Raw genomic sequence first — 21,157 nt, 5'->3', positions numbered from 1 at the left:
TTGATTCTCGAAAGACTTCTAGTTTTCAACAGATAGTCTCTGCAGAACAGATTTTTGTTCGTTCAACTGTTTGGCATATTCTGCTTTAGGGGGGGGGGGGGATGGGCAAAGTAAAATTAGAGGAAAGTAAATTGTAAAGTAGATATTTGCTTCCATGTCAATTGTTGCAAAAGATGTGACTGGAAAATTGTTCGTCTGCTAACTAAACTGCTTTCTGTTTTCGTTACAGGAAACGACAGGTTCATGTTTGATGGTTATCCCATGGACAGTTCCCAGACTGCTGTATAATGACATGGCTCGTTCTAAGGGCCATCAAAAGTCTCCAGACAAGCAAAGCGACACGGTTAGTCCACCATTTCTCTTCTATAAGTTCTGTCTGTAGTATTCTCGATTTAGCTTCAAGATGATTTACTTTTGTTAAATATATTCTTCAAAATTTGTCACTGTCGTACGTGTAGATGGCGTAGAGGGAATTATAAGCATAATACTTATGGACTTTCCGTACTACTCGTTTTGAGTATCACCAAATTTACTTCATGTAATTAATTAGTCTTCTATTAGCCATGTAGCAATTTTTTATTTAAGATTTCTACTGAGACATAAATAACAAGAAAAATTTACCTGTAAACGAAGGAAATACTTAGTGTTTGCTGTGCTACGGTGCTGTTCGATTTCTTTTTCTCTTTGGTAAAAGCTACACTTCTTCTGATTCTGTGTACTGTACAATAATAGAAACTGTTTGCTGTGCTATGGCTCGATTTTTGTCTGTCTGTAGTGAAAACTACGCCTTTCTGTATAATAATAGAAAGACTAATTGCAAGTGGTTGATATCTGGTAACAGTAGAGTAGAGGCAGTGTGCCAGGAGAATCAAAGAAGCCAGCCACTTCGAGTATTCCTGAATGAGATGTGCAGTAGCTGCGCTGTTATTAATATGTGAAGTTACACCCAGTATCTCACAGAGTTAACATATGCAAAAAAAAAAAACAGAAAGTGGTGTAAGACACTTTTAATAACATCATATTTCTTAAACTGAGTGGTTAGTACAAAACAAGACAGGTAGTTGAAACACAGCTGAGTTTCTTTCAAAGTGACAGTGCAGATTTTACACAAGGTATAGTTAATAAGCCCTTCGAGTGTTATGAACCTCATTATAAACACCACCTCATTATCAACACTATTAAATCGTTATTTCACTTTTACTGTTGAGATAACGATCGTTGCACATTGGGTTCCATTCGGGACAATTATCAATACAGATTGTTGTTATCTAGTGTTTCAAATGGGATGTAGTTGATGTGTCCTTCGAAACAACATTTTATCTTTGTCCACGGAAATATCTCAACGTGTCAAGTAGGTGAAACAGGTTCGCCAGCTTATAATGAAGTTCTCTTCTCCCAGTCCACCGCCAGCAAGTAATTGCTGAAGACAGACGATAGAACGTTCTACATTACAACCTGGGTAATTATCATGCTGGTGGCATATGTTTCTCTTGTATGCAGCGGAATATCTTCTAATATCTGTGAAAGACACAAATGTAAGAAGCTGATATTCAGTGATATATCAACCCAAAACGGCTTTGAAATAGTTGTCCGCTATTCCGTATCAATCCTGTTCCCTCCATGGCCCCCGTTGGTCCATTTCGCAAAACTGAAGGGAACTGTTTATAAATAAACATGCATAATATCAAATGGTTATTATAATGAGGTGGAAAATGCCTTTGGATGTGTAGAGGTTAACGGTCATCTCTGATGGAACTAGAAACCTTGCAACTAACTCCACTGTGAAGCGAATCGCCTCCGCTATCTCTTTCGTAGTACCTATAGGCATTGCTCCAGTTAAGAAAAGTACACGTTATGTTCCTGGCCACGTTTTACACAACTGTGGGATTCATCGCATATGATAACTTTGTGTACCCCTGCGCTTACTCGCATCCTATCAAAACATCAGATGACTGCCAATTAGTTTGGGAAATGTTTGCTGTGCTGCTTTTAGGCGAATCATCCAGAAAAGCTGCAGTATTAAACATTCAGCATTTTTTGGTTTTGCTTATGTACTGACAAAATACACATAATCTCTTTACATCTTCCTTCATCCTTATTGCTATTTGACAGATACCTTACATCTCTTGATGCAGGTGAGATTTCAGTTATATTGTGTGTGTGTTTGTGTGTATTTCTTTGCGTTATTTCTCTACTTTCTACTGGTATGTGGTATGCTAACCCCTTAACTCTCTTATTTTTCCTCTTTCTGGTTATCATTGCTCCTAGTAACTGTTCTGCTGAAAGGTAATGGTGTGCATGTTAGTTCTGTCTGTCTATAGATAAACGGCCTGTAGATAAATCTTTCTTGCAGTACAATAACAAATTATGACGGATACGTCAATAGACTGGAGAACTCGAGGGCTAATGTAAAGGAAAATGTCTGCAACAGGAAAAGAGGATACTGGTCCAAAGAAATTGAGATAGAAAGGCCATCATTACACGGATGCAGACCTGTTTTCTATACTGTGAATACCTGGATACTTGTATACTTGAAAGACGAAAAAGTGAGATAGCTAAAAATTATGATGAACATAGCAAGGAAAAATAAAAAAAAAATGGACAATTACCGCATGGAAAATCAGATTTATCAATTATAAACTGAGATGAATATAAATTCGTACATTAATACAATAAAATAAGAAGGAAAAGTAAAGCTCCCAGGATGGAGACGACGACATATTTAAATATTCTTGGAAAGAAGAAGAGGTCTGCTGCTAGTGAAGTAAAAATTGCTCACAGCAGGCTAAATTAAAAAATAGTTATAAACTTCTTTTAGTGAACGAATTATTGCTGTCAAATTCGAAACAAATAGAAACAATTCCTATATAAAAATATTGTACAAAGGAAAAGAAGAAAAAGAGACATAGTATGTTCAAGAGGCGAAAAAATTATTTGGTAATAAAGATTAATGTTGACAGTATATTTAAGTGCAAGAACTGAGGAAGTATTAATGCCCAGATTAATTCGAGTGCGTTCTAAAGATACATTATATTAAAATGAAAATCAATATTGAGTGACTTTGGTGCCTTTAATAATCTAAGAAAAATTACATAATTTGTTCTTCAGGAAGGTGTGCCTAAGTTATATATATAGAAGGAGATAGGCAGTTAATTATTTACCGTTTTATTACAAATAATGACTTATAGCACATGACGGAATTTTTTGGGGAGTAAACGCAAACACATGCCTCATTTGGTCATACCAGAAGTAAAGATACCAAGCTTATATATTGGGCATATTACACTGAATGAAAGTAGTAAATGTAAGACACAACTTTTGGAACATCCAAACAGAGACTTTATCAGAGAAAATAATGCCCTGAAAAAATTGAAATAGATTAACACAGCTTGGAATTACTAATATTATATCACAAGGTATGCATGATTGAAATAGAATAGGGACAATATAATTACTGAAATTACAGAGGTAGATCACTCTTGAATCTCCCCTAAAAAGTATATTCACGCTGAATGGGACGAAAAATGTAACCAACTGCAGAAAACATACTACAAGAACAATAATGCGCAACAGGAGGGGAAGGTCATGGTCTGATGAAACAGCTGTAGTAAAAAATATATAATGTGAAGAAATAAAGATTCTGATTTTCCTTAGTGTAACTTGTGCTTATATTGAAAACCCATATGATAGGATCAACAGAGAATAAATGTGGAAAATATTGGAATACTCTAGAATTACAATAAATTTAACAGTTGTTAGTAAGTCACATTATGAAACAAAATCACCTAAATAATGATCAGTGACTTAAAAAAAGGATATGGAATTCCTCCATCTTTTTTAAATTTCACTTTTACGTGAATAATATGCTGTATGAATGGAAAGAGAGCAGCAACCTCTAAATTACAGATATGGACAACAACAAATAATTTAAAAAAAATCTTATTCAGTGACACACCAAAACTATAGGTTCATTCAGAAAACGAAACGCCAATAAAATTTCCCAATATATTTGTAAGCCATGATATTAATATTTCAGTAAATAAAATGGAACAATGGATAAAAACAGTAAGAAAGCAAATTTGTTATAAATGTTGCACTGACAGAAGAAACAACTTCGTTTAAATATCTGAATGTAAGAAATAAGTTTACTCCAAAATCATAAATTTAGAGGAAAACATACAAAAAATGTTAGGATAAAAGGATACATGATGAGGTGTGCAGCGAAAAAGGTAAGGACAGGGCTAAGACTAAGTATGAGTAATATGGGTAGATCATAAATCTTGCTTTTTACCTCTGCTACTTATTCTTATTATGTATACCGTTACATGTTTTCTACACAAAAGAAGTCCGATAGGTTCTGACAGTCACTCCTGGTATGATGGTTGATTACACTATCAAGGAAAAATTGCAACAGTAAGATAAGTATTTTCACAATCGGCTGCAAAAACGTGGCCTGGTTATAAATGCACAAAATACCAAAATGTAAACCACGCAACACCTTGGTTGCATTACATTAAGCAGCATCATACTAGAGGTGGCTAGAAAGTCTCAGTAACTAATAGCTTGTGCACAAAGTGATTTGTAAGAAATGATAACAGACTGGCCAGAGCGTATGTACAATGGACACAATGGAGTAAAGCATGTACTGCATGGTCGGGTGGATTGGGGTTTAGGCTGGGGGTGATGTAAGCGTGGTCTTATTTTGAAATAACCTTTATTAATAACCATTTATTATAACATACGATCTCAAACGACATTAACACAAAAAATTTCCTGAATTGAAATAGACAATAACCTGTATCCCGCTCGAGAATAATTCTTGCTTGAAATGCCAAGAGCAAAAATAATAATGCAAAAGTTATTCTAAGCATATTCAAATATTCCTAAAGAATAATCATTTTCTCCCCCAAGTGGTAGGCAAGTGGGCACCAATCAAGAAAGAGATGTAACTATATCGGCCTGTAATAACTTTACAAACAGGTGCACAGAATAACAGTGAGTATCTAAAATGAGCAGCTGTCACAGACAAGAGATATACTCTATCACCATCAACCTCCACCAACCACCCAACTATTGCTGTCGACAACATAACTACATAGGGCTGCTCGTTATATGGGCTAAGTCAAGTAGCACAACTTGGAAAACTAATGGCTAAATACAATGATTGAATCATGACTTCTGCGTGACTACAATAATCACAATGCAATGAAACATCACTCTGTGTAGCACCACGACCCCGCAGTGTGATACAGAAATTTCGCTTCACAGCTTCTAAGGGTATCAATGTGTCTGAATACGCCACTACAGGCACCAGCTGACTTCACCATGTCCCGCACCTTTTGCACGATAATTTACACTGACAAAACCTGTTAGCTACCTACCAACAGACGTGGGTGGAAATGGCGCAATACTTTGTGCTTTGCATAGTTGTCCAGTAACTAAACTCTCCACCATTCCTGACGTTTGGCTGTTCACTGCTCTCTTCTTCTGGACACCAGAAAGAGACACAGCCTATTCTCACAGTAGACGATGATCCCATACAGCTTGGTGACACCCGCATTGACCGTTGTGACTTTGCAGACATGCAGCCCGTCTCTACAGCACTCACGTCCCCCTCTCCCCCCCCCCCCCCCCTCCCACCTCTCTCTCTCTGTCTCTTACCTTCTATCTGTCTGTCTGTCTGTCTCTTTCTCTTTCTCCTCTGCTAGCTGTCAACGAACTCCTCAATCCGCCACGCCTGCGGCACTTTTCACAAATACCTGTAATCAACAGTTTGGTCAGGCACACCAAACAACACAGATCTAGACGGCGCGCTATGAGACCCTGACGCTACCCGAGCCTTGTCCACCACCTTGATACCAGCATCCGATTCTGACACAAGACGATGTGCCCTCTCTCACTCCTTGATGCTGCTTGCAGCCCATGGCAACTCTTTGGCCAGCCACGCAGACACAAAAAATTGTGGTCAGCGCCCTAAGACTTGTCATCCGCCGCCATAGTAACCAGCGGCACTGTCACAAATTGATGTCAACTGTTTGGGTTGTTACAGAAGACAGCCTCATGCAGTGTCATACCACCTCAGAAAAGCTTGATTGAGGTGCAGGTGTCATCTCTTACGTGAACCTCTACATTTACCTTGCCTAAGAGACGCGTGACACGAGTCAGCACCCAATTTTGATGGCCACATGAGATCCCCAGTGCCCATACATCGTCCTGAAGGGGATAGCGATGGCGGCGAGGATGCTGGGATGGAGATGTAAGAGTGATGGGATGGATTACTGAGAGCTGGGGTCATTGCAGTACCATGTCGTTTTTCTGTCGGGCGTGACCTGTCCTGTGGTGAGACCATGACGCTGGTTCAACTTCGCCATCTTATTTTTGAATGTGTGGACAAATGTTTCCATCGGACGGTTGGAAGACAGAAGGAATTATGGCATATGGAACAAAGTGATGACGTTCTGTTCACAAAAGTGGAGAGATTCTGACATTGTGAATCGAGGGCCGTTACCTGCTACAGCGGTTTCTGGTAATCTTTCCATGGAAAAAATGCGTGATTAGGTCTGCATGCTTTCTGCTGAGGATATCGATTGAATCCGAGAGACGTAGTTGAAAGTTTTCCTGTATCAACCAAGAGGAATCCAGGAAAGGCCCACCAAAATCCAACAGATACAAGATAATAGGGACATTGCCTCGGTCCTTGGGAAATACTGATGTTCTGGGCTATATGCTTCATTTTGGCACGTCTGTCATTCCACTATCATCTGTTATAATGCCTTTGTCATTGCCTTTCCCGAAGGCATGTTGTTGAACCAACCATTTGGTGATGTCCATCCGCCAGTAGCGTTGCCGGAACGACGTCATTAGTCGGCAGTGGGTTGCCTTTGGGATGATGACTCTGGTGTGACCGTTGTCTCTGTGTTTTAAGAGGATCAAAATTAAAGTAATAACATCCCCCGGTCGCAAAATGAAGTCTTTTTGAACTAAGTTTCAGCCACTTCTAAGACTGCCTTCATCAGGAATAAAACATTTAAGCTGGCGTATAACATAAGTACAAAGTTTTAATAAATTTTTATGAATGTAACTACTGACTAGCATTATAAAAACAAAAGGCATAGTACTTACATGTCGTGTACAAAATAAATATAAAGCGATAAAGCTTTAGTCACACAATTTTAAAATAGAAAACATAGATGGCAAGCCACTATGGGCTGCTGACACATGTCGAGCTGCGGTAGCACCAGACTGAGGCGTCAGTGACTAAAGATCTATCGTTTAATATTTATTTTGTACGTACCATGCCTTTTCTTTTTACAGTGCTAGCCAGTACTTACACTTATAAAAAAATTCCTAATACTTTGATATAGGCCAGTTTAATTGTTTTATTTCTGATGAAGGCACTCTAAGAAGTGACCGAAACCTTGGTCAGAATGACTTCATTTTTTGACCGAGGGCTGTTATAGCTGTAATTTTACGTTGTAACGGTCGCTGAAAACGCAGCCATGTTCAAAACTTTAAGAGGCTGCTACTGATCGTGCTTGATGAGTTTGGGGTGTACTGGTTGCCCATGTTTCACGAACTTGACGCAAGATTAGATGTCAAACGGCACCCTTAAGGTCGATCTCTGCAGACAGCACGCTACCAGCAAGTACAAACATAATGTCCTCAGCCTTCGAGATTGTATGTGTGTTGATAACATACTATGCATTGACAGTCCGCCTGCTTAGCTGAGTGGAAACGTGCTTGCCTACCATACAGCGTGCCCGGATTCGATTCCCGGCCGCGTTGGAGATTTTCCCCGCTCGTGGACTGATTGTTGTGTTGTCCTCATCATCATTTCATCCTCATCACGGACACGCGAGTCGCCCAATGTGATGTTGGCTGAAATAAGACTGGACTCCGGCGGGCGAACTTCCCCGGATGTAGCCTTGTGGATAACAATGTCAAACGCTCATTTCATTTTCTGCGCGTTGAGAGTAGACTCAAAGATCGATTTGGTTTTTTAGCTATCACAATAGGAGCAGCCCACCGGCTGTTGGTGACAAGGGATCAGGATTCCTCCTTCTTGCAATTCGGGGTGAAGGTCGTCCTGTAATACGAAAGATTCATTCCCTGATTTGAAAATCCGAGGCGTTGCTGAGAGCTGCAAGGGAAGGTTGCTTCAAAGCCAGTGACGCCAGTCGACTGATGGGGAAAAAACCGAGACATACTGCATAAAGTTCTGAAGGATAGGTACCATGTACGAACAACTGGTCGTGGTTTGTTGAATTGTGGAACTCCAAACCCAGTCCAATAGAGAGATCTAAACACAAGAGGTTAGTGACCCTCATTGAATCGACGAGTAGGAGCTGGGCCATTAAATATGCTGCTCAGTACTAGATTTGAGGACTGAATCGTCCTTCACATCAATGTTGTCACAGCAGTAGCTAAGAAGACGTATGGACAACTGGATGAATGGTGATGAACCAAGGCATTTTTATGTGGCCCAGTCCACGACAGTGATGGAGGACCCAAGAGCTATTTGTAAGGTTATGTGTATGGCTTTAATGATCACTTCTCTTGTCAATAGCCTGTCGGAGGTGGGTAGCGTGACTTGTGTGTGGAGGACATCTGTGCCGTGTACATAGACTGCCTCGCCCGAACCAAAGCCCAGGGAGTCTATTCGATTACTATCCATACTCCTTTTGAGAGAGGACTCGCAGACCTTTGTATCATGTCCTGTTTTAACAGTAGCTATGCACGTCGCCCATCGAAAGTGGTACTGCTGGCGACGATGTGTGGTAAGAGAATAATTCCATCAGGGTAACTTCTGGCTGCGACAGTACTTCCCGTTTAGAGGGAGACTTGTTCGGTCAGGCTTGGGGCCGGAACCGGACCAGGGCTTGAGGTGTGGGGCGTCTGGCAAGTATCTGTGACGAGTAGTGTAGGTTTTATTACGAGCTTTCTGATTGTTCACAAGCACGTAGCTAACGGTGCATCATTCAGTTTGAGTATGTCATTCATATGCCTCCCATGTGCAGAATGCACTAGAATCATACACACATCAAAAAAGTATTGCATCACTTCGGTTCAGAGAATTCCAGAACCTGTACAGAAAACTGGAATAGACATCATTTCCGTCCTTTTTATTGCTCATGAAAACCACACATTGCATATTGTACCACCATACAGCGAGACCTTCAGAGGTGGTGGTCCAGATTTCTGTAAACACCGGTACCTCTCATACCCAGTAGAACGACCTCTTGCATTTATGAATGCCTGTATTCGTCGTGGCATACTAGCCACATGTTCATCGAGGCACTATTGGTCCAGATTGCCCCACTCCTCAAAGGCGATTCGGCGTAGATCCCTCAGAGTGATTGGTGGGTCACGTCGTCCATAAACAGCACTATTCAATCTATCCCAGACATATTCGATAGGATTAATGTCGTTATCCTGAAGGGCACGACGAGGGTGCGAATTGTCGCCCATGAAGACGAATGCCCCGCCGATATGCTGCCAATATGGTTGCACTATCGGTCGGAGGATGGCATTTTCGTATCGTACAGCCGTTACGGCGCCTTTCTTGACCACCAGCGGTGTACATCAGCCCCACATAATGCCACCCGAAAACAGCAGGGAACCTCCACCTTGATGCACTTCCTTTGCTGGAGAGTGTGTCTAAGGCGTTGAGCCTGACCGGGTTGCCTCCAAACACATCTCCAGCGATTGTCTGGTTGAAGGCGTATGCGGCACTCATCGATGAAGAAAACGTGATGTCAGTCCTGAGCGGTTCTTTGAGCATGTTGTTGGGCCCTTCTGTACCGCGCTGCATGCTGTCGTGGTTGCAGAGACTGACCTCGCCATATACGTCAGGAGAGAAATAGCGCATCATGCAGCCTATTGCGCACAGTTTGAGTCGTAACACGACGTCCTGTGGCTGCACGAAAAGCATTATTGAACATGGTGGCGTTGCTGTCAGGGTTTCTCCGAGCCATAATCTGTAGGTAGCGGTCATCCACTACAGTAGTAACCTTTGGGCGGCCTGAGCGAGGCATGTCATTAACTGTTCCTGTCTCTCTCTGTCTCCTCCACGTCTGAACAACATCGCCTTGGTTCACTCTGAGATGCCTGGACTCTTACCTAGTTGAGAGACCTTCCTAGCACAAAAAAACTGTGGAGGGGGTCGAACCGCGGTATTGACCGTCTAGGCATGTTTGAACTACAGACAACACGAATTGTGTACCTCCTTCCTGGTGGAATGACCGGAACTGATCGGCTGTCAGACTCCTTCCGTCTAATAGGCAGTGCTCATGCGTGGTTGTTTACAACTTTGGGCGGGTTTAGTGACATCTCTGAACAGTTAAAGGGACTGTGTGATACAGTATCCACAGTCAATGTCTATCTTCAGGAATTCGGGGACCTGGGGGGGATGAAACCTTTTTTTGATGTGTTGTATGTCTGACTAATGGTTTCGCATAAAACTCTTTGCACGTAGTATTGGATCGTTGAAAACGGCAGTCTCGGAAAAGCCCTTTCAATTGCGCTATCTAGTCCCATAGAAGTGTCTAAAAAATTATGTCTGATGGCTGCTACGTGAACTGCAGCAAACACGTTCTCAAATATCCAAAAGTTAAGCAGGCTCCACTATAGAATTCAGTTGCTGCCAGAGGCGTCAGACCTCAGTTCACGAGTATGGCAACAGAAATGCGCGCTGCCAGGTATCACATGATATACCATGGTAATTAAAGGCTATTCGTGGCCTGGACGTATTTCACCCATTCTTCTGTCTTTCTGTCGAATGTCGGGAACGGTGGTGGCGATGCCAAAAAGCCTTTCACCATGGCGTCAATGCGAGTCTGTCAGTTTCAGACCTCCGCGTATGAGACGATCCGTCGTATCCTGAGACTGCTGTATGTTTTTCAGAAACAATAATACCTCGGTGGTAACGTTCGTAGTGGCCGTGGACATCCTGAAATGGAAATTTAATGCAAGAATACTACATACGTGAAAAAAAAACAGTGTCGAGCATGGGTTCAACACACGAGTCCAGTGAAATTTATAAAAATATCATAGCCTATTGATGTTGTTGACACCGGGTTTGGTGCAGATAAACTAACACCTAGGTGGACAATGAACAACATGTTTGTTGCAAGTATCGAAACTTTAATCTTCTCTATCTTGGAGAATAAATTCACAAGACATTACTGATAGTTCGTGTGAAAGTTTCAGTGTTTGCTGAGATTGGCCAATCCCAAACGATATGGTAGGACGAGTCTCAAGGACTACTCAGTGAGATGACTGTCTATGACAGAACACAATATGAGAAAACGAAGTCAGGAAGGTCCCAATCGTCGTGCTGGCGGCTCCGCATATTTCCGAAAGGCGGCGATCCCAGATTGGATGGCTGGCTGCTGTTGGATGCCAGATGGTCGACAGCTTCAGTACCGGCGGGTGGATGAATTACTCGCGAACCGTCTGCGGTCACATGACGTCGGAAGTAAGTGGGTCCCCACTGGCTGCTCTTCCTAGTACCGGTACTGTTGCCTTCAATCAGCGAGAGGTGCGTCTGGTATAGTAGTGGCGACGTCCATGGATGTTCTCCATAATATGGCACGCTATTGTCATTTCCTTACTGATCAATCTATTGTTTATGTTGTCGTGGTCCCTGCGCTCTCGGGCAAACGCAGCCTATGGTTGTTCTTCAACATAATCTTCTTTCGACGGGACTGCCTTACTTTAGTGGGAGGGCATGTATGTGTCCACATGGTACCATCCCACTGGTCGATGTCGGAGCCAACGTCTTGAAGGATCAATAACCTCCACATCACTCACGTACTGATCCCCTCGAATGAGAGTGTCCACACGTTACAACTCTGCATTTGTATCCGGCTAGCCGGTACGAGGGAGATCGGAGATGGGTGTGAATTTCTAAGGGACCAAACTTCTGAGGTCATAGGTCCCTAGACTTACACACTACTTAAACTAACTTATGCTAAGAGCAATACATACACCTATGCCCGAGGGAGGACTCGAACCTCCGGCGGGAGGGGCCGCGCAGTCCGTGACATCGCGCCTCAAACCGTGCGGCCACTCCGCGCGGCGGAGATCTGAGAGGTTTGCGCGATTTTATTGCAATGATGACAGGCGGCTCGCACAACGTGTCACCGTGCTTTTGTTCACTGTTAGGTCTCAGTAGACAATCTGCAAGCACCTATGAATACCTGGGATACTTTGGTTTTTGCCAGAAAAAACTCAGTTACAACTCTCTGCTTGGAACGCACCTCCGTTAAATTTTTGAAGGCCATTCTTTTGGATCAAAATTGTTTGAGAAAAGAAAAGTGTTGCATTAATTATTAAACGCTCCTCGTACATCGCCATATTGGACAGTTTTTAACACTGACGATAACAGCTCATGACTCGTTCCACGCATAACCGACTTTGAACGTAGTAGATGCTTACAACAACATGGCTCCACTGTGTGTATCCAGTTTCTCCTACCAGGAGTTCATAGCTGTTCCCCAAAAATGAACAAAGGGTAGGTAGAGGCGTATAGTGATAAAAGATACATCTCTTGTCAGATGGAATAATTAGTTTCGTGGCTGGCATGTACAGTGACCAGAGAGAGAGTGGCCTTTACATTTGAAGCAGCTGATAACTGGCCGGGTTTTGACGTGTTCTTCGCGGATCTGGCGGAGCCCCGCACTTGCGCCGAGTGCGGGCCGTGTGCGGCTGGGCGGGTGTAACGCGATAACGGCGGAGGCGTCAGGTTCGTCCAGCGCGGCGGCCCGTGGGACGGCGGCGGCGCTACCTGTGTGTATTCAGCGCCGCGTGTTTGCCGCCGCCGGCCGCTGGCCGCTGGCCTCCCGCCGCTCCCTGTGGGAAAGCCCAACACCGGCAGCTGCGCCCGCGCCTCTCCTGCCGGGCGGCTGCTCCGGTCACTGAACTCTCCTCCTCCACCACCGTTACCTGTCATTGTCTGCCCTGCCGTTACCTCGGCTCGCGGGAGAAACTGGAAATGTGATACCCCGACTTATCGATAACGAGCTTTTTATGTTGCTTGCTTGACTGGGAGCCCGAACGGTGTCTTGAGGTAAACACTTTCCTCACGTTTTGCTGCTCGCAATACTCTGTATTTTTTGTTTACTGGTACTGCCCTTCCCGCTGGTAACAACAAAGCAAAGTACAATGCTTGAAAGAAGTGAAGAACCTAGAAGGGGAGGAGGAAACCAAATGTCATTCCACGAATAACTACGAAAATACAGTCAAATTTTGGAAAGAGTTTGGCAGTATGAACGTACTTATCAGTATGACGTTTCACTTCCTCCGTCCTGAATGTGGAGACTGGAGCAGTTGGGGTGTCAGAAAGTTGCTGTCTTCTCTCCTTAGCCAAGTTGGCCCACATTCTGCTGTAACTGGGTCTTGAAATCTTCGCTACCAGGGTGGAGTTGACGTCCAACCTGGTCACACATATGTTGTAAGAGCGACACATCTGGGCAACTTTCTGGTCATTAGGGTTCATCGAGATACACATCATGTGTGGGCAAACTTCGTCCTGTTGACAAATGGCACCACAACACTGTCGCACAAGAGTTCGCATGACGTCTGTACCGTACCACTGTGGCAGAGGTATCACCGCCGTCCCTCTCTAGATCACTGAAAGAATGAAACCTCTTCCCAGGACGCCACCGTAGAAGCCGATGATGGTCATCCGGGGTGCTGCAGCTCCGTCGCTGAGCACCTTGCTGTGCCAACCATCAGCAGTCCGTGCTTCTCAGTCACGACGCTGCTCCGAACGCAGCCGTGGCCTTAACGGCAGCCCGCGAATGGGATGGTTAACATCCTAGTTCTCCTGCTGCTGGTTGCCGACCAAAGGTGTAGAACGCCACAGAATCCCACAAAGAGTCCATTACTTGTTCTCTGATGGCAGGCAGAGATGTGAATGGGTTGCGGTTTTCTTGGTACACGATCTGACGATCCTCTCTTGGTGGGTCGACCGGAAACTTGACGACGAGGATACCTGCCCCCACTTTCCCAAATAGCCCAACTCGGACCACTGTCACACCCAAAATGCCTAAAAATCTGGATATTCGATGATTCGACCAGTCGGAGAAATGGAGACTGACTAGGAGACTTAGTTCAAAATCTGTCACGTGCTGGTAACGGTGTCTCTAACTAGGCAACTCTGTGTCCTCCACAGTGATCACTCAACACCTGACGCTGTTGATGTCCCTTGTATATCCTACCAGGCCTGGTAACATCACTAAACACGAGGACCGCTAATGCACTCTGGTGGCCGTCCTACATCTCACCGAGAATTGCAGCTCTAATCATTTACATATCCGACGCTAGTGTACGAAGACCGTGTCTTCTGGGTGCTTAAGTTTCGTGTCAGGTAGTGTATGTGAGCAAAACTTCCCAGTAGAACACTTCAATGGCAAATGGCGGAAAACTCTCGATGTATCACAAATGAGACAGGTTTTACACAAATTTTATACTATGCTCTTAATGAAAGCTAGATAGTTTACATAAAAAACAGGCAGAAATTGCTTTAATCGCAATACAGGTGAGTTAACGAGAAACATTTCAGTTGTGGAACGACGGGAAGCTCATTAGACCAGAGTTGAGCAAAGTAGCGACCATTAAATGAATGAACAGTGTTGCACTAGCTTTCTTCGCTATTAAATAGTTTCTTTCCAAAACGGTGTTGCACACAAGGGACAAACCAAATGAAGTTACATGGCCCTGTTTTCGGCAGGAGGCAGGCTCCAGTATTTATATGGACAGCCTTCAGTGGTTTGTGTGTGTGTGTGTGTGTGTGTGTGTGTGTGTGTGTGTGTGTACGACTTGGTCCCCCCACTTCCTGGCTTTAGAGAGAAATTTGTGGACGGAGGTGAGCGCTGGTGGTACTTTTCCCTGCAGTAACCACTGTAGGATACTCGTAACCTCGCGATGGAGAGGATTGTTTATGCTTGCCAGGAGCAGTCCTGCAATCAACTCTGGACGTCACGTTAACCTCGTCAATAGCCCTATAGCATACCGATGGCAAAATGGTATCTGCTGTATGCCAGCAAGTGAAGAAATTTACACCTGCAAACTGATGATAGCTTGAATGTTATGTTTGGCAACTTACTGCCTTGGCGTGAAATATTATCAGCGGCATTCATTAGGTGACTGAGTGTACAGAAATGTGCTCTTACAGTATCAAACGCACTTATTCCTTTCTCTTCTAGCCTTCACCATACCGAGTAACCTCCCCCTCTCCCCCCCTCCCCTCAATCCCTCACTCACAGCTGCTTTCAGCGTAGTAGCGTGATGACGAGTTATGTCCTGAACTGAGAAACCCTTTCCGTATGCAGACAAAGGACTTGCGTAATAATACCCTTCACTGGTATTACTTCACAGCGTCTTTTGAGTCGACTGTCGTCCTGTCTGCAAACGGATTACAATTATTATGCAACCCTGTATCTTATTACAAGAGTAAAAGCTCAGTTTCTGCAGCTACACTGCTGGAAAAACGCAACGGGCTTCCAGTGTCCGTCACAATTGACGCCCTTCTGAAGACAAACCTAAAGCAGATGTGTAGAAGCGTAAGACGTTTCATGTCGTAATTTTAGACTAAAGGTAGCTGAGTTAAGAAATACCACACATTCCTTATTCTTATCAAGATTGTAGTTTTGAGGATTTTGTTCCACAATTAATATTGGAATGAGAGAATAATTCGAATGAAAGAGTTTGTTGGGCGCGACGGTAAAATGAGCAGCACACTTCCAGGAGGAGTTTTATCGGCTGTCCATCAGAGAACAAAAATTACATCGCAGAACGATTTGACCACGGTTGAGACTACAATATGTTCTGTTAATTCAGACGTGAGAAAATACTGTGTTCCACAAAGACAGAAACACACACACACACACACACACACACACACACACACACACACACACACACACACTACCAGCAACTACTTTCTCGAATCTACCAGGAAACATGGAGTTCTGCGACAACCAAATCCATTACAGACCACAAGGACATGCATTTCAAAATATCTCCACATACAGGCTTCTACATTAACAGGACTCGAACTGGAAACCGGAATAGAAATAGAACTACTTACAGGTATAAATTGTGGCCCTCGACTGTAAGCCATTTTATGGAAAAAGCGTGCTTATGAGGCAAAGAACACCACTTCGATAAAACAATTCAACAAAAAAAGTAATGAAACGGTTGCAGTTTATGGATAGGAGCTCAGGCAATTGAAATACAAGATAAATGGTGTACCACGGTAATTAATGACAATTTGGTAATAAGAATACGTGACGTAAGTGAAACATACAAATGAATGTAGAACAAAAAGAACTCTCAATAAACGCATCAGGTCAGTACACTCTCTAAATAAAGACTCCTCCTGAGTGTAGCTGTTGAGGATAACTACTTAAAGCTATCTGATGTTTTCTTGTAATCACATAAGAGGAGCAGGATGTTATTAGTAAATCCAGTTAATTGGCCGCGTTATGTAGTGGGAGAAGCGTGTCAGCGTCAGAGTCAGAGAAAAAAATGTGTGGCAGCAATATGTTTCAGTTCTCCACGCATTTGGAATGTCAGGAAAAGAGAAAGAAAGTTAGGTGTTATTCGCCATTAAAGGTGGTTAAAAGGGCAAAAAAAATTATGTGTATACTGTCGTCTTCTGTAGGGCCCTTCGTTGTTACCAACAATATTGTAGAAAAAAGACTGATAGGGCATTTAGCTCTAAAGAAAGGAACTACATTAAACAAGAAAAACAGTTTAGTGAAATATGTTTCAGTGAAAATTTCAGCGGCTAATTGAAATGTACAATTAATTATGGTGCGTGTTACATGCTTTTCCACTTTCAGGAGTACTGTTCTGGAAATAAATTAAGTGTACGAGTAGTTCCAATACCCCAGTTCCTACCAACTTTTTTTTGGAGGTTTCCATTGGTTACTAGGCAAATGTGAGACTGATGACCCTTTCCCAAATATTTACAACTGCTGTGTCTACTTTAGTACAAATGAAAGAAAAGAGAAATCGTTTCTCAGTGAAACATAAGCTGCGAAGTCTACAGCGGCTCGGGATCTAACCATCCTGCCACTTGCGACGGAAAACAGAAGTGAAAATCAGCTACATGCAATAACAGTATTATCCAAAATTTTGGAAGGATTTGTCACGATGGAATATTGTAGCTTCGAGCTGTGTAAATGACTAAGACATTCCCCCGTCTCCAACATACTCAGATGAAGAGGTTTGTTTTCAGGTAGTGTTAACTCACTCGTGCTTGGAATAAGAACTGAGATGTCGTAGATGACGAAAAAATTATACATGAACATCAAAAATTGTTCAGCTACACTACATTCGGTGCGAAGAGCTGAGATGTGCAAAAGTGTTTTATGTCAACCAGCTTTTAATTACTGCGTCCGAAGTCGTCATGTAACTACATATTTAACTGTAACTAAAATATTAGCTCCGGCAACAGACACAGCATAGAACCAATGCAACAGATCTATGAATAAAAGAACAATCATCAACCTTATAGTTTCTAGATAATTAACCGTCCGTAGACTACTCAGAGAAGCTATCAGGAAACGAATACAGAAAATATTAGCGCAGTGTTCTTGGGAAAAAAAACATCATCACAAGCAAGAGCATGTTTTATGATTTTTTTCCTTTATTCATAACAAACAGCATTAGCGGTAAATGATCATCTTACATTTCTCTAGTGTTCGTCCTGTCTTTTTTCAAGGATATACAAGATAGTTTGATACATTTGGTGTACCTCCCGTCAGCCATACACTAAGTTCGCTATCCCCATGAACGTGTTTCCTTTGGCGTGTCTTTCAAACACATCGTTTAAGTCAGGTCGTCAAAAAGAAAATTGACAACTGAAGAACAACAGAACTGGCTTGTAAAAGGTGAGCAGTGAAATTGAGAGACACTTGCGTTTTACATTTATTAAAATAATATTTTTTACGTGAATCTTTCAATAAAAATGAGGTGAACGCCCAAAAAAGTCTACAGACGATTTTCCACATATGAGCAAGGTGAAACTGCACACATCCTGAAGACTAAGTATGTAAAATATACAAATTAAAGAGTTTCTGTAGTCTGCGCACAATGAATCATAATCAAGCCTGATAATGTCACACGTTACGTCATTAGAACTACACAGTTCTCCACATTATTCACAGTTACGCGTGTGCGAGCTAAAACTGATACCATCTAAGATCCATTTTCATATGTAATTCAAACAGTCCCAATACCAGTAGCAGTTCTCACTTAACCACACCACATTGGATGCTGCAGCAAAAGCAGGTAGGTGCTTTCACCGGCAGTGCGATCTTCTCATAAAGGTAAGGTTGTATGGAGTTTTTTCTATTTATTTTATTTGGCCTCCAGCAGTATAACACTATTTAGTCACCTACAGGTGCAATAACTATGATACAAACCTATCTTCTACACAGCATTTTAGTAAACACAGACACTTTAGAAAATACACTTCACTTGCAATCGATTCTCTGGGTAAAAGTAATTACACTGTTTTTATGTACCGTCGCTCAAATTTTCATATCACTCCTTAAAATGAATCTCGCACGATTTTTGGCTATTAGTAGGCTAAAAATGTTTAAAGGAAATGGAATCATAAACAGGAATTTTTCTTAATGTTGATCATGTTTTTAGCATGTAAAGATCAGATGATAAACGTCCCCCATATTTGAGTTGTTGCGGTCAGACGTGTCCGTAGTCCTAAGATAGGCCGAATAAATGAGCAGGAAAGCTTCCGGGATTGAATCTCATTCTTGCAATTGTAGAGATCGCGAAACCGACGTAATATTTGCCTCTAGGATCCTTGCCATTCCTCTTCCCACTGGGATCTGATTTCCATTTTCATATGATGCAAAAGGTCCAAATTAGGTAACCGAATATTCAAGAAGGTTCCAGAATTGCAACTTCCTTGGCCAGCTGGTCCACAGATTCATTGTATAAAATACCCATATGAGCTTTAATTTTAATCCACAGGAGAAAAATATACTTGTTATGGCGAAAGTATACCCTTATTTCATGGATTATGTCTGTGAACAGTTTACTACTGTGCTTGTTCCAATTTACGCTCTTTATGGCACTAAGAATGCTCGTTGAGTCCTAGGCGATTAGGACCTCTTCGTAATTTTGGTTTACAGAGAACTTGATGGGCTTCATGATTGCTGTGGCTTCCGTTGTAGAACAAGAATCCGCCGGAGGAAGCTTGTATTGTTCATAGTGACCCATTTCACAGGAAGCGACAGAAATGCGTCTCAGGATTTGATTCTATTATGTTAGATTCAGTTTTCGTTCAACAGACGCAAAAAATGAGATGGTTCTCTTGGGTGTGGAACATGTCAGAAAGTATAACGTAAAACATTTGAATATAGTACTTACTACCCCGATCATTTGTCAGGAGATTGTCAAACTATGTGAATACAATACAGTAAATCTGAACAGCTAATATTTTCAGACTTAACACGGTGTCAGAATGAAACATTGTTATGGACTATTAATAAATTTATCATACACAAAGTACCTAATCTTGACTGTTGTAACAAAGTGCTGTCAGAACTGAAATCTAACAGACATTTTTACTTAAGCTGGCCTAACAGTCCCTGTTGAGATATTCATCTACAGAGTAGGAGTTGCCTATCAAAAAGTCTTACCAGCTCTGTTTAAACCGTGCTTTTTCTGTTGCTGGCAATTTATTGAAAATGTGTGTTCCTAAATATTGGACTCCTTTTTGGGCAAGGTAAGTGATTTTAGGTCTTTATGTAGATTGTTATTATTCCTAGTATTGATACTATGTATTGAGCTATTGCTTGGAAATAGAACTATATTACAGGTGAAAACTTTTTTTGGAGTCACCAACGAACGATGTATTGAATGAAACAAAAGCTGCATTTCGAATGAACAAATTAGTTTATTTTTTTCTTTGGAAATAAAAACTTACTCGAGCATTGACTTTTTACCTTATTTGCTTCTACTCCCCTTCCTCGTAAGTGAGATTTCCGACTCGTATATTCAGTTTTCTCACATATGTTCCGCGAAAAATGTTTAATAAAATTTGGCAAATTATTATTTCTTCAGTACTGTCAGAATTATTCAAGGGATACCTTCACATAATGAGACTGCGACTCAGATAAACATAAATATTGCAGTTATTTGTGTGACCTTTCAAAAGAGAAACATCAGTCACAGTCGCGCACAATATTAAACAATTACAACATTGTTATCATTCGACCTCATATGTTCTTCTTAATGGCAGACTTCATCGATTTAACAAATGTGTGTTCCACTTTTCTAACGGTAGTGCAGCCGAGAGCACTGCAGTGTAATGCTTCTTAACATTCTTGCTGAAACTTTTGTCTAGAAGAGGTGACAAATATATTACAGGTGGGAATTGCGCAAATTCTGCCCTATACTTGTGCATGTGTAATACTAGTGGTTTAGTCTCATGAAAGTCTCGGCGATCTCAGTCGGTACATTTTCCCCCTACGGTTGAAAAATATTTTATTTCCGAACGTTAAGAATCATTACTTCAATCTGCTCTTTTTTTCAAGTGCTTTCCGATGAAGCGAAAAAAATTCAAATTAACATAAAGATGCTACTGTATCTCACTAGATAAAAAGTCAAAAACATGAATTACACTCCTTTGGCAATGAGCATGTGTCCACGGTACAAGGGATACTTTGTAGCATTGTATTCTGCTAACTCTCACGTTCTTCTTATCACCTTAAAGGTTAAAAGTGTATTCTGTCGACTAGTGTTCTAGAAAATCGGGGTTGAAATCCCCCTGTGGCGATTCACTTTAAGGTCGTCCCATTGTTTCCAAAATCTCTTAACTCTAGGTTACTAAACCCTCGTAAAATTTACGATTACAGCTGGTACCAATTCGCGGTTCCCACCAATCTGGTATTGTTCGTGATATACGATTGTAGACCTTGTAATTTTAATTAACTAATGCATGAACTATAAACTCTGACTTCCTTTGAATAAAATATTCAGTCGTAAAATTTACGATGGTTTAGTAGCAAAGTAACATTTTGCCCCTTTTAATGGTCTCGGGTAATTCCTTTCCCATTCTTATGCACTTGATAGGGATGAGCGAAACTAATAGATTACTATAGCCAACTGAGATAAC

This window comes from Schistocerca gregaria, chromosome 1, assembly GCF_023897955.1.
Source record: "Schistocerca gregaria isolate iqSchGreg1 chromosome 1, iqSchGreg1.2, whole genome shotgun sequence".
In the NCBI taxonomy this organism is placed as follows: Eukaryota; Metazoa; Arthropoda; class Insecta; order Orthoptera; family Acrididae; genus Schistocerca; species Schistocerca gregaria.
Note: the sequence above shows the minus strand (reverse complement) of the source record.